Raw genomic sequence first — 12,782 nt, forward strand, 5'->3', positions numbered from 1 at the left:
CAAAAGCTTATTATAGTCTGATATTAATATTTCAGTAACAGAAAACTGCAGCAGTTCCTGTCTTGTTCTGGTGGCTCTACATGTTACATAGGTTGAGGTTTATCCCATAGTCAGCCCTCTTGTTGACACCTTTGTTCAATCTCTGTTTCATTTACAACAGGAGCCTTCTGTCTTAATATTGGCTATTCCGTCTAACAGAGAATGTAAGGAACTGAAATGAAACTTATCCAAACATATTAGTTTTGCTTTAGAACTGATTGTTAATAAATTACCCCATAAAAAATGCTCTGCCTGATCTTTAATTTTGCTCAGTAAAAAGTCACTCTCTAGAGTTTGTGACCTTTGCTTGCTGTGTTCAAAGGAGGCAGCACCTCCTTGCATAAGTTCCTCCATGAGGACTCAGAGGCACCCAGATGCCTTTTGGGGCTCCAGACTTTTTTCAGTGAGGCAACTTGCCTCTGAATCCAACTTGCCAAAGTGAGAATGAGACCAGGAAAGAGAGTCTCTATGTGCTGCACCTGTGTAGAAAGACGACTCCCCAAGGCAGAAACATTTTTATTGTGTCAGAACAGACAAAGTACTCGTCCTGCCTTTGTCCTGATCCTCTTGCGAGTATCAGAATTGAATTAGTGTCATTCCCTACCCAGTAACATAATAGGACACGGTGGAGAAGTACTGCAGATGGTATAATTAAACCGCTACTGCTATCCAAGGGCTAAGGTGAAATAAAATGTTTCATTTGAAAATGCCCCAAAATTACGTGATGGCAGAATTGAACTGTAACAGCCAAAAGCACTGCCTGTGCTGTGTAAGCAAAGGAATCTATGGTCTTTATTCTCTAGAAATTGACATGGTTACAATGACTAATTACAGAAGAAAGTGACCAAGAGGTTCACATTTTGTGCAGCCCTCAGGTCACTTTGCTGCCTCACAACATCCTCACTCTTCCTCTCCTATCTTCGTGCTGTGAAACTCCCGACTCTTCACTCGGAGCTTGTTGACCTGCGACTCTGCAATGTCAGCCCGCTCCTCAGCTTCCTCCAGCTCGTGCTGGATCTTGCGGAACTTGGAGAGGTTGACATTAGACAGCTCCTCCTGTGCGGGGAGAGGGAGTCATCAGTGAGGAGCTCAGGGCAGGGGTTTCACTCCTCCTGCGCCCCAGCCTTGCGGGGCTGCAGCTCTTCCCTGGGAGAAGGCACAAACCACTACCCCGCTCCTTACGCATAGGCCTCACACAGACCTCCTCATCCTCCCTTATTCTGGACCCCACTCTGAAAAGCTTCACCAATACTGAGCCACTCTCAAGGAGCTCTTTTGTCACTTGGATTTGTCGTTTGTGTACTTATTCTCCCACTGCTAGCTGCCCAACTATCAGTGTGATTCACCAGGTTAAGGAAGAGACCCTGAAGCCACCTGCTCTTGATTACTAGCAGAGCTGCTTGAACTTCTCAGCCTGTGGGTGTGGCCCCCAGGTTTGTTTAGTCTGACCTCCTGTATAAAACAGGCTGCAGAACTTCCCTGAGTTCATCCCCGACTGCTGTAGGGTGCCCACAACTCAGCGAGGCCTCATGACACAATAGCAAAGTGGCGTGGCCAAGACCGTTGTGTCTTGGGAGTTTCTGTCATGCCCCTTTCCTGGTATCCATACTCATCTCAATGAGCGTGCTGCCCCGATGGAAGGCTGCTCTTGCCCGTGCTCCAAGCCATACTTACAGCCTCCTCAGCTTGTCTCTTGTAGGATTTCACCTTCATTTGCAGCTTGTCCACCAGATCCTGCAGCCTGAGAATATTCTTCCGGTCTTCCTCAGACTGGAGTGGTGGGTAAGCGGGGAAGAGAGTGAATTATTGGTTTCTCCCCACCAGCTGAGCTTAACAATTCCCCTTGGGGATGCTGTCTGCAAGATTTGACTTGCTGTGGGAAAACTCTGTCAGCCCAAGGAGGCCTCCGGCCTTACCTGGTAGGTCAGCTCCTTCACCCTCCTCTCATACTTGCGCACACCCTTCACGGCTTCAGCGCTGCGCTTCTGCTCAGCATCAACCTCCCCTTCCAGCTCTCGCACCTGCAATGAGAGGCCCATCTTTGGAGCTTCCCTGGTGGTTACTTACGTGACGTGCTCACTCGTGCACGAATACCAGCCCTACGCACTCTGGCCTCCAGCTTCTGGATTTGCTTCTTGCCTCCCTTCAGAGCCAACTGCTCGGCCTCATCCAGACGGTGCTGCAGGTCCTTCACCGTCTGGTCCAGGTTCTTCTTCATCCTCTCCAGGTGGGCGCTGGTGTCCTGCTCCTTCTTCAGCTCTTCTGCCATCATGGCTGCCTGAGGAGAGCAACGGGTCAAAGGCATTTGGGGTCTGGAGGCTGTCTGGGGAGAAGGCACTCATCTTAAGCAGTGAAAGGAGCCCCCGACTCACATCCGTGATGGCTTTCTTGGCCTTCTCCTCAGCATTGCGGGCTTCCTGGATTGTGTCCTCCATTTCACTCTGAATTTGGGAAATGTCTGTTTCCAGCTTCTTCTTGGTGTTGATCAAGCTCGTGTTCTGTTGAACAACAAAAAATATTGTCTAGTTAGTTCCAAAACAGAGCACCTATTTTAGAAATTTACTGCTTAAATTTAACGTTATCTTCTATATATCTAATATTAGCATCCTCCTTCAAATGATGCATCCTGTCAGGTCATACACAGCTAGACAGTGGAAAGTTCTTAAAATTTTAAGAAGCACTTCTGCCTCTTCTTAATGCAATCCTTCTCATTTAACTATTCAGTTCTTTATACAAGGGTAATAATTCTGGTCCAGGTTAAGCTTTTTATTACAAGAGATGATTCAAGAATTTACTCAGATGAAAAATATGGATAGGGAATAAAAATATCTCTTGAGATTTTGAATCTCATGAATCTAACCTGGGTGTGGAGGGGCTGAACTCTCTCGCTTGCATCCATCAGTTCCTGCTCAGCCACTTTCCTTGACCGCTCTGTCTGCTCCAGGGCTGCCCGTAGCTCCTCAATTTCAGCCTGCAACAGGTTTGCTCTGCGCTCCACCATGGCCACTTGCTCCTTCAGGTCCTCCTGTGACCTGAGAGCATCGTCCAAGTGTATCTGGGTGTCCTAGAAAGAGAAATTATAAAGCAGCACAGCACTGTTGCGCAATGGGAAATACTACCAATCTAATAATGTCAGGATAACATATATATTTATAGAGTGACAGCTCTGACTAAATTTGAGGCTGTGCAAAGGAAGGCAAGCCTGAGTTCAGACTCTAGATGACTGACTCAAGTGACTTACAAGATGAAGGAAACTGGACCTTTGTCCCTGCTTTTGGCAGAAGAGAGAATCTTTCCCCATCCTCTGAAGCGCCCCTACATAACTGACACAATGCTCTGGGGTTGGAAAATCTAGACACATAAGTAACTGACAGGATCCAGGAAAGCCAGGCTGAGAGCTTATGAGTAAAAATTAGAGGCCAAGCCAACAAAGGAAACCTCCTTTCTGGTGTTTTATTAGAGGCCACCTGACCAAGGGGAGCCTGTTGACAAAGTGCTGTTCCTTCAAGTATGGGAGGCATCATGCTTGCAGGCACTGATCCTGCTGGGGGAATTCAATCACCCTGACATCTGCTGAAAAAGCAGCATAGCAAGCTGTAAGCAATCCAGGAGACTCCTGGAGTGAATCAAAGATAATAACTTCATCCAGGGGATAGACAGCTCAATGGGAGGAGGAGCGTTACTGGACCTGTTTCTTACCAACACAGAGGATCTAATTAGAGATGTCAAGACTGGTGTCAGCCTGGGATGCAGTGATCATGCCCTGATGGTATTCACAATCTTGAGGGATACGGGCCAGGTGAAGAGTATGGTCAAGATACTGAATTTTAGGAGAGCGGATTTTCAGTTGTTTAAGGAATTACTGGGTGGGATCCCTTGGGAACCTGTCCTCAGGGATAAAGGAGCAGAAAAGAGTTTGCAGCTCTTTAAGAACATTTTTCTTAGAGTGCAAGAGCTCTCACTTCCCATGTGTAAGCAATCAGGCAAGGAAGGCAAGAAAACAGCATGGCTGAGTAAGGACATCCTGGTCAAACTGAAGTGTAAGAAGGAAATGCATAGGCAGTGGAACCAAAGGTGTGTCCTGGGAAGAATATAGTCATGCTGCCTGGATGTATAGGGTTAGGATAAGAAAAGCTAAGGCACAGTTGGAGCTGAATCCTTGTTGCATTAAGCTTTGGTGTGGCCTCACCTTGAAGGTTGTGTGCAGTTCTGGGCCCCACAACTTAAAAAGGATGTTAAAGCACTTAAATGCATCTAAAGGAGGGCTACAAAGCTGGTGAAAGTGCTGGGAGGCATGTCTTCTGTGGAGCAGCTGAGGACAAGGACATGGGATTTGTTTAATTTGCAGAGAAAGATGCAGAGGGGCAACCTCATTGCACTCTACAGCTTCCTGAGGAGGGGAAGTGAATAGGTAGGTGCTGATATCTTCTCTCTGGTATCCAGTATCAGGACATTGTGGATGCCCCACCATCGGAAGTGTCCAAGATCAGGCTGGACAGGGTTTTGACCAGTCTAAGCTACTGAAAGGTGTCCTTTCTGATGGCAGAGGAGCTGGACTAGATGGTCAATGAAGGTCTATTTCAACCTAAACTGTTCTATGATCCAATGATTATATGATATTAGACAAGCTAGGCACCTGTGTGCATATCCTTAGCCTAACATACCTTAAGCACTGCCTGTGTGTTTCTCAGGTTCTTCTGTGCCTCTGCAGCCACGCGGTTGGCATGGCTCAGCTGGATCTCCATTTCATTCAGGTCTCCCTCCATCTTCTTCTTCAGCCGCAGGGCTTCATTCCTGGGACTATTTTTCTCTGGATGATGTGAAAACTGAGGCCTTGACTTTCCTTGACAGTCCCAAGCTTTTCTCTCTCACACTGCTCCTCAGTACCCCTCTCTGGAAAACAGTAATTATGGGCATGTACCTCAGCTTCCTCCAGAGCAGCCTGGATTTCCGATTTCTCCTGCTCAATCTGCTTCTTGACTTTCTCCAGCTCATGGATCGCCTTTCCTCCCTCGGCAATCTGCTCCGTGAGGTCAGCAATCTCCTCTGTGGGAACAAAGAACAGCGGCATGGTCAGGCGCACAGCCAAATGGGAAGGGCCCTGCCACAGCAGGGTGCCAGGCGTCTTTGCAGACCTTCAGGCACAGACCCATGTGGAGTGGTGGTGAGCGGTGGGGAGTGAGAAGGCCCTGCCAGGAGCAGAGGGCCAGGGACTTACGCTGCAAGTTCTTGTTCTCACGCTTCAGCGTTTCCAGGTGATCCAAGGACTCCTCATAGGCGTTCTTCATCTTAAACAGCTCCGTGCTGAGAGAACGAGACTCCTTCTGGGAGGCTTCCAGCTCAGCCTGCGTTTCCTCATACTTCTGCTTCCACTCTGCCAGGATCTGAAGAGAAACGGGGCGTGAGTATGGATGTGGCAACCAGGAGGGGAAGCTCTGCCCATGAGCCCCAGGTCTGGAGCCCAGAAGACCTTGTCAAAGTTCTTCTGCTTCTTATCCAGAGCTGCGCAGGCAGCATTCGATCTCTCCACGTCAATCATCAGGTCCTCCACTTCATTCTGCAGCCTCTGCTTTGTCTTTTCCAGGGAGGCACATTTGGCATTGACGGCTTCAACGTGTTCCTCTGCATCCTGCAGGCGCTGTGCCAGCTTCTTCCTGGGAGAGCATAAGCACAGCTCATGGTTTGAGAGCAAAGGGGCGGCTGTGGTGTGTAGCTGATGGGCTTTTGAAAACAGTATCTTTTGTCACTTCATTGAGCATGTATTATATGCACAGACAGTTCAAGTCCTCTCCCATTGTTTTCCCAGTTCTGATTCCCAGGCTTGAAAAACCAGTGTGCCTTCTGTGTCTCCCTTCCATGGGTTTTCTGTAACATTCTCTGGGTCCTCTACATTTCCTAGACCACACCCTTTGGAGGATTTACTTTACCTCAGCCCTTACCCTTGCCCAAAGCACAACTTTAACTTTTTAGGATAATATCGCAGTTGTGTCTTCAAATTTCCTGTGTTAGTCTACCCCTTGTTTTGTCTTCCTTGCTTTCCCCACATACTTGGCCTCCTCCAGCTCCTCTGTGCGTTGGATAGCGTCCGTCTCATATTTGGTTCTCCACTGGGCCACTTCACTGTTGGCCTTGGACAGGGCACGCTGCAGCTCACCCTTGGCTTCCTGCTCCTCCTCATATTGCTCCCGCAGCAAGTCACAGTCGTGGCGAGCAGACTGCAGGGCATGGGCGAGGGCATTCTTGGCCTAGGTAGAGAGTAGTATTGGGACAAGGAATGGTAATAATGGAAATCTCTTCCAATGAATTAATATAACACTGTGAACATGACTGCTGGGAGGGTGTAGGTGTTTGCAGTGAAGGCAGATGTAAACCTGGAGGAAAAAAACCTACTAATCACACTCCCCACAGAAATTAAAATCTTCTCCCAGTATGGCTTATGCTAACCCAACCTTGATCCCACTAGGCAGTGTGAAGTGTTTTCAATGGCCAGCTGTAGGAAAAGTCATCACCTTTATCTCTTCTTCTAAGTGCCTCTTGAGTTCCTCAATCTGTTGGGTGAAAGCCTGCTTGCCTCTTGACAGCTGAGAAATTAGAGCATCCTTCTCCTCCAGCTGGCGAGAATATTCACCTGGAAAAGCACACAGAAAGGAATTATATTCGTTGTCATTTATGATGCAAAAAACCTGCTTTTGGATGCTCTCCCATTCCACAGCACAGAGGAGGCTCTCTCACCTGATTCTGTCTGCAGACGAGCTCTTTGAGCACTGAGGTCATTGATCATACGCTGATGTTCTTCTTCTTTTGTCTTAATCTCACTCAGCTGGTCTTCCAGTGTGCGGCACATCTTCTCCAGATTTGCCTGTGGAGATTACAGAAAATGAAAGATTATTATCTTGACTCCTTCTTATTCTGAACAGCATGATTCTCATCAGAAAATGTGAAACGAAGTGCAAGCTATATAATGCTCATTTGTGCTAGAAGGTCAGAAATACAGTGCCACAGAAAGACAAAGATCAGACTGCAACCTGAACATATTTTTAAAAGGTATGTTTCAACATTATGTGGTTTTAAGTAGTTTTCAATATGTTTTTGAATACCTTGGCTTTGGAGACAGAGTCCATGTTACTGGCCAAGTCGTCAATCTCCATCTTCAGCTCACTCTTCTCCTTCTCCAGCTTCTGCTTCACTCGTTGCAGGTTGTCGATCTGCTCCCCAAGCTCAGCTGTGCTGTCCGCGTGCTTCTTCCGCAGGGCGGCAGCCGTGGCTTTATCCCGCAGGAGGTTCTCTCTGCCTCAATTTCCTCCTCCAGTTCCTCAATACGAGCCTGGGGAACAGCAGGGAACCTTCACACCCAGGCCCTCCTCTTACCTGATGAATTTCTGAAAAGTGGAAGGGAAGCAACAGAGACTTGCCTGCAGCTCCTTGATCTTCTTCTGTAATTGCATGCCCAGGGCTTGCTCATCCTCAATTTTGCTCTGGATCTGGCTGATTTCAAAGTCTTTCCTTTGCACAAAGCAGACCAGGTTAGAGCTCAAAGAACAAAGACAAGTGCACCCACCCAGCACTCGGGTGCCCCACAGAGGTACTTACTTCTTCAGTTTCTCATCCAGCTGCTGCTTATCATTTTCCAAATCCATGATGCTGTCATGGGCCAGCTTGAGGTCTCCTTCGAGTTTCCTCTTAGCTCTCTCAAGGTCCATGCGCAGTTTCTTCTCTTGCTCCAGGGACCCTTCCAGCTAAAAAGAACAAGACCATCAGTGCCCTGCCAGCCAGGTCTAACGCCATGCCTGTCCTGTTCTTGCTGGATGCCTGGGGGCTTACATCGTCCACTTGCTGCTCCAGCTTGGTCTTAGCTTTGGTCAGAGTATTGACTTTGTCCTCTTCTGCCTGCAGGTCATCCAGTGTCTGCTGATGGGCCTCTTGGAGGGCTTTCTTCTCTTTTGTCAACTTGGCAATGGTCTCATCCAGTCCTGCCATCTCCTCTGTGAGGTTTTTCACCTACAAATATGAGCAAGTTTTAAAATTTGGTAGAAACTTTTCTGCTGTTGTGGTGACATTTTGCCTTTGCAGTGTTATTCCAAGGTTTCATTTATCCTTTGGATGCTCAGGCAAGGCCCAGCTCAAAATTTTCCAAATCCAAAATGTCTTACGGTAGCTGCCTATAACTCGGAGAGTCACTGATGTTTTGGCCCTTTATGTGACTCCCCATTTTTGTACCTTGTTTTCAGTGGCATGCTTTTCCTTCTCCACTTTGGCCAATGTTAACTCGAGGTCATCGATATCTTTCTTCAGCTCTGAACATTCATCCTCCAGTTTCCTCTTCTTGGCTGTCAGCTCAGCATTAATTTCCTCCTCATCCTCAGCCCTTTCAGTCACCTCCTTAATTTTGGCTTCCAGTTGGATTTTGGTTTTGATGAGCTGGTCACATCTTTCCTCAGCATCAGCTAAAGCATCAGCTTCCTGGTAGGAGAATACAGGAAAGGTTATTTAATGCTGAAGGAACTGATGTGTGTCAATAAGGTCTCTGGTATTACTTTTTGGGAAAATGTTACTGTACAATTACATTACAAATTACAAATTTAGAATAATTTTTTGTTCAGGGTTTTTTTTCTGACCTTTTTCATCATCAGATACAGTCTATAACTCCATTACGTTTCACCATGTTTATTTCCGGTATGTCAGTGGGTTAGTTGGATTTGACTGAGGTTTCATTTTCCTCCTTTAGAAAGTGTTTGTATTTTATAATGTACCATATTCTAATTTATTTGGAAATATTGAGAAATGTAAATAATTCCACCACTGAGAAAATATTTGAAACTGGCATTAATATATTTATACCAAGCCAAAACTGTCAGTGGACACTAGAACAAGGTTCATCTTCCCCTGAAATAGACACTTCAACTCAAGGATATTGCCTAAATGCTCCCTAAATTTCCGAGAGGTGAAATGGTATTGGAGGCACACATACAACATGGCGCTTGGGTTGTAGTGGGGATTGCTATGTTCTGGACCTGCGAGAGCTCAGGTGGGATTTGCCATATGAAATAGTGCTAGGCTCTTCATTTCAACAGCTGAATTAAGGCAGAGTTGTTGGTCAACAGAATGACTCTCCCCACTCCACTAAATACACCACAGTGATGGTAATGAGGCTTTATGTCATGAACTCATGTAGAGAGGAGTACATGTAGGCATTAAGATTTAAAAGTCATTCTTTAGGTTAAACTCCACTTCATAATAGGGAGACTGAGTAGGGAAAAAATGTGACATGAATTTTATCTTTAGTTTCCTGGTATTCAGCTTAAAATATTTTGCAGTTTAGTGTGCAATTTGGGATTTCTGTAGCATGAAAGAAGAGTTAGATTCTATTTACTTATTTCCCCTATAAATAATATTAAAATAACATTACTCACAGCTTGCACTTGGAGCTGCAGATCGTTTTTTTCCTGCACCAGTTTCACCATTTTCTCTTCCAACTCCTTCCTCTTTGCCTCAGACTTTGCAAGCTCTTCCTTGGTTTTCTCAAACTCTTCCTTCATGTTGGCCATCTCCTTCTCAGATTCTGCACTCTTCAGCAAGGGCTTGATCTTGAAGAACAGCTTCATCCAGGGCCAGTGCTTCACGTTCATGAATGCACGAATGTTGTACTGGATGCAGAAAATGGACTCCCTGAAGCATAATTAAAACGTACATTGAATATTTTCAGTATGATGAGTGTTAACACTTCCCCCTAGTACAGCTACTTTAACTGAAGGTGAGGAATGTCTACCTCCTCTCCACCATTCTCTGGTACTCCACTCTCATCAGGAAGCCCCTGCACCTGGCCTGTGTGCGGGTGATGAGCTGTGCCAGCTTTTCATCCCTCATCTCCTCCAGGAGTCCTAACAGCCCAGCTTTGAAGAACACCTTGAGAAAGGGAACATTGCAGCACATCACTGGCAGGTACAGCAAAGCACAAGCATACAGAGAGTGAGTCAAGGAGGGTTTGTACCTTGGTGTGCCCAAATTTGTACTGGGTGTGGTCCACATCGATTGACCCAAGAAGCTTCTCGGAAGCCTTCTTGCTATCGATGAACTGTCCCTCTGGGATAGCACTGGCATTAAGCACCTTGTATCTGTGAAAAGAGAAAGAAGATGTTAAGGCTGCTTTACCCCAGCCAACGCACACTAGCTACTGAACTCCACCAGCTCATATGTAGCTATTTTTGACAACAGAGCCCAGCCTGAATGAACCTCTATGAATTCACCAACATTGCTTTTAAGGATGCCGAGAGGTGCAGTGCTCTTACCTCTGTTTGAAGTCAGCATAGAGGACTCTGCTGGGAAAACCTTTCCTGCAAATTCTGATGCCTTCCAGCACACCGTTGCACCGCAGCTGGTGCAGCACCAGTTCATGCTCCATGGCGCCTAGCAATTCAGAGCATAAATGAATACCACAGTTCCCAGTGTGGAGGGGCAGAGATTTATTGGAGGAAGTTCTCTTTCTGCTTAAGCATCTTACCAGGTGTTTTTGTTTCATTTGGGATGATGCAACGGACAAAATGGGGGTGGGTGCTCCGTAGATTGGTCATCAGTTTGTTTAGGTTCTCCTGTGGGATCATGTGAAACAGCATATATTAAAAGAATTTGCTTCTGTATGCTCTGTATCTAGATGCCAAGGAACTAATATAGTGAATCTTAGGAGGAATAAGCTTTCAAATTCAAAATATAGATTTAATCAAACCTTCTATATACCTAGGTATTGTCATTAAAAAAAAGTTTAAAATTCTGCACCTTAATCTGTAGGAACTAAAACACTAGAATATAAAGATATTTTTTAAAGCCTTTATAGGATTAATAGCGATAATACAACCCAGATTCTGAAAAATGTTTTTCACAAAGATGTAAGTGAACTTTTAAAAGAAATTTTGGGGGCTCAGCTGAAGACTGCTTGAAAGAAATCCCAAATGTGAACAATAATTACTAGGAAAAGGCAGTGAATAAATTACGTTCACTTCATAATTATTATTGTTTCATATTAAAACCAAGGTCATGACAAGAACAGTTTAGATAGTTCAGAATTGAAACTATGCTAATGTCACTTTACAGATAATGAAATTCATACTTTACCCGGAAAAGAGCTGAGACAGTCTGGAAAGAAGAACCCTTCTTCTTCCCACCCTTCTTACCACCACCAGAACCACCACCACTAGCCTCTTCAAAAAAAAAAAGAATTTTTCAATCTTTTTATCACATGTTTACATATCATGAGTTTTGGAAAAAGAGGATTTTAGAAAACTAACCTGTTTCTGCTCCACCATAGGTGGCAAAGAGTAAGGCCAGTGTCTTTACAGATGATTTTTGGTATAACCCAATGACAGTTTCGTTCAGGGGGTCCTTGTTCTTCTCAAGCCAGCCAGAGATGTTGTAGTCCACTGTACCAGCATAGTGCACCAGGGAGAAGTGGGCCTCAGCCTTGCCTTTGGCAGGCTTGGGCTTCTGGAAGTTGCTGGACTTGCCCAGATGCTGATCATAGAGCTTGTTCTTGAAAGAGGTGTCAGTTGCCTTGGGGAACATGCACTCCTCTTCCAGGATGGAGAAGATGCCCATGGGCTGAAAGACAGTACAACAAAAAAAGAGTGAATGCCTGTAGAATAATATGATCACAACTTGGTCTTAAAAGGAATGTAGTAAAAGACAGGAGGCTGAGAAACAAACCCCTACCCTTGCCATGAAGCAAGTTTCTTTCTAAATAGTCATTTTAAAAGATTCACCTGCTTGACTCACACTTTGCATGGTGATTCAGGATTTATTTTGATGCCAAAACTCATGTTAAAAAAATCAGGAGGAGAAAGATTATATTTAAGAATGTCTTTCCCAAATGTGTCCATTGTTTATTTACTTCAGTGTCTGTACTCTTAATCAACTCCCTAAATTGCACGGACCTACAAGAATTCTCTTTCAGTTCCTTGCACGCAGAGGTCAGCCACTGACTGTATTGGCCTGTGCTTAGGTTTACTATGAACCATCTAGAAAAAAATGTATTGTCCAGATAATTTTATTCCAGAACCTAAAGAAAATATTTTGATTTTACTTCAGGAGCTGCTCTGTGGTTTTTTGGTTTTTGTTTAAATCCTCTAATGGAGCAAGTGGAGGTACCTTTCACACACAGAAGGTGTGTGAGGAATTACTTCCATAGTTATCTGTGGACTTTGTAATATCTCTAGTGCATAATGAGCAATAGTACAGATGGAGAGATATTTCAACAACTAAAACTGAATGCATGAAACTAACCATGGAAGAGACCTTTTTTTTTTTTTTTTAACAGCATTTAACCCTTTGCAATCTAAAACAATGAGGTCCTGAAAAAAACCAAGATATTTTGAATTAAAAAGGTACCTTCTCAATGAGCTCAATGCAGGCAGCCAGGTCCATCCCAAAGTCAATGAATGTCCATTCGATTCCTTCCTTCTTGTACTCCTCCTGCTCCAGCACGAACATGTGGTGGTTGAAGAACTGTTGCAGTTTCTCATTGGTGAAGTTGATGCACAGCTGCTCCAGGCTGTTGAACTTGCCGGTGTTAAAAAAAACAACAACCACCCATGGTCAACATGCACAGTTCTTGATCATTCTCAACCCTTTATAAATCTCCCCAGTTAAAAGACAACTGTATTAGCAGGACCACACCATAGCAGGACCTATATACAGCTCCCCAAAGAAATATCTACACAATGACAATGCAATTTTTTTCCAGAGCAGGCATTCCT

At 45.1% G+C, this 12,782-nt stretch overlaps 1 pseudogene; it reads right to left on the reverse strand.

Annotated features, from left to right (window-relative positions):
- Positions 1 to 939: 939 nt before the first annotated feature.
- LOC104124791 lies at positions 940 to 12,459 on the reverse strand (annotated as a pseudogene).
- Positions 12,460 to 12,782: the final 323 nt, after the last annotated feature.

The sequence above is a fragment of the Egretta garzetta genome, unplaced genomic scaffold (genome assembly GCF_000687185.1).
Source record: "Egretta garzetta isolate BGI_Z169 unplaced genomic scaffold, ASM68718v1 scaffold644, whole genome shotgun sequence".
Taxonomy (NCBI): Eukaryota; Metazoa; Chordata; class Aves; order Pelecaniformes; family Ardeidae; genus Egretta; species Egretta garzetta.